Genomic DNA, 2,348 nt, shown 5'->3' with positions numbered 1-2,348 from the left:
TCATGAAATTCTTCTGTGTCTTCCAATTCCTTTTGATACAGTGACTCAGTATATTCCTTCCATCTTCTTTTAACACTTCCTGGATCATTTAACATTCTGCCGAAAGCATCCTTGATTATAGAAACTCGAGGTTTGAATTTGTTCTTCAGTTCCTTGAGCTTAAGATATGCTGAGCGAGTTCGGCCCTTTTATTTTCTGACTCCAGTGGTAAAGCTGGAATTTGTGCTTTTAATGCCCATGATGATATACTGACCCTAAGAAGAATTAAATTCAGTACTTATTGTTTAATGCTCATGACCAGACTAATTCACGTACAATGTTGACTCTACAAAAGAATTTTAAAAGAATTTATTAATTATGAATTATTAATTGTAAGAACACAAAATTACCACAATTGGAGTTCTTATTCTGGTTTTGTGTGACTTGGGTGAGCTCTTTCCTTCCTGGTGGAGTGACCTTTCTCCCTAAACTTTAGTGTTTCTGGCTTTTGGCTTTTGTAAGTTTGCTTCTTCAAGCTCTACTTCCCTCTCTCTTTTTCCCCACCACCTCTTTTGTTTTCCTTAAGTTAACTAAAGGTAGTTTAAAACCAAGTTCAAGACTTCTACATAGAACATTTATTCATTGTTCACAGATTTAATGGTTCTGTGATACACCCTGTATCTAGTTAATAAAATGAAGTCAATGATATTTATATCATAGGTTCGAGGGAGAATTGTGTGTAAAAACACACTGTCTGTAAAATGGATCATAATTAGTCATTGCTCATCTTCTCTTCCATACTTTCCAAACCGACCAGTTTTCATGCTGCTTCTCATTGTTTCTGACCTTTTCTTCTCCGCCTCTAGTATTTATCTCATATGTTCTTGTTCAATCATTGTAGAAAACATACACTTTGATGTTCTGTTTTGAATAACACATAGGCTATAAAAAACCAAGGTGTGAGTGAGAACATTTTTGAACAATTATATTACCAGTGTTTATGCTTATGCTTATTATGCTTATTTTCCATGATGGTCAAATTTTAAGATCTAACAGAATTGCCTTTTTTTAATTTTTATTTTATTTTATTTTAATTTTTTTTGTGTGTGTGTACCATCAAATCAGAATCTGAGATTCATACTGCGTACCTCTGGGATTGCAGGGCAGTTTCTTGCCACTAGGCCACCAGAGCTCCCTAGAATTGTTTTATCAGTCCACCTATAGTTTCTGAGAACTCACTTACTTAGAGAACTGCTGTACACAAGAATAACAGCTAAGAGCTCTAGTGACAATGGTGTAGTCTTAGGGCACTGTGTTGTTAAACAAAGGAAATACCATTCAGATGGTTCAAGTCCACCAGCAACTGTGCAATAGAAAGAATGGGAAATCTCTTCCCATGTGCAAGTTAGAGCCGCTGAAAACCTGCTAGAGAATCAGCTCCTGCTCAAAGGCGATGAGTTCACAGTAACAGAAGCAAAGAGTCCTCGGGGTGCTCTGGATTACAAACACTAGCGGACGAGGAGCAGAATTTTAGCAAGTTCATTCTGCTAACAACCCACGTGGACTTTCTGTGGTAATAATTTTAAAGAGATCTATTTGAAACTTAACTATCAACTTAATCATTTGAATGTATCCTATAAAATTAAAGGAGTTGAATGAGTTATTACAAAATTATTACTTTTTTTTTAGAATGATCAAAGTTTGTATTTATTGAGTGTGCAAAGGCATTTGACTGTGTGAATCATATCAAATTAGAGCTAACATGAACAATGTCAATCCCAGACCACTTAATTGTGCCTACAAGAAACCTATTCTTAGACTAAGAAAAAGTCCAAACAGATCAAAAGAACACTACATAAGGTTTTAAGTTCTATTATGTTGTTGTTGTTGTTGTTGTCATTAAGTGCCGTCGAGTCGCAGGCGACTCATAGAGACCCTATGAAGGAGAGTCCTCGACGCTTGGGTGCCTTTCATCCTCTCTCCAGGTTCATAGGGTTTCCGGAGGCAAGCTATTAAGGAAGTGGATGCCACGTCTTCTTCCACAAGTTCTATTATAGACACATTATATAACTAAGACAGTGTGTTCCTCACAAAATTTTTCTACGTGAATTTAGTTTGAAATACTGCTTATGAATCTTGACAGTCAGTCACTTTGTGTGTAAATTTGCAGTTTCAAAAAAGTCCTGCTAGAAAGAACATTGTTTAATTTTGTTTCACTCCTTGATTTCCTGACTACTTGTTTGACTTTGGAGCCATCTTATTCCTACTTTTTAAAGTGATTACTTATTACAAAAGATAAAACTGCACATAATACTGTATATTTACTTCAGTAAGTTTATCCTCAGTTTCTTCTACTAAAAAACAAATAA

This window comes from Elephantulus edwardii, unplaced genomic scaffold (assembly GCF_000299155.1).
Source record: "Elephantulus edwardii isolate Elephantulus edwardi_28Jun2011 unplaced genomic scaffold, EleEdw1.0 scaffold00081, whole genome shotgun sequence".
NCBI lineage: Eukaryota > Metazoa > Chordata > Mammalia > Macroscelidea > Macroscelididae > Elephantulus > Elephantulus edwardii.
This window is presented reverse-complemented; position numbering follows the sequence as displayed.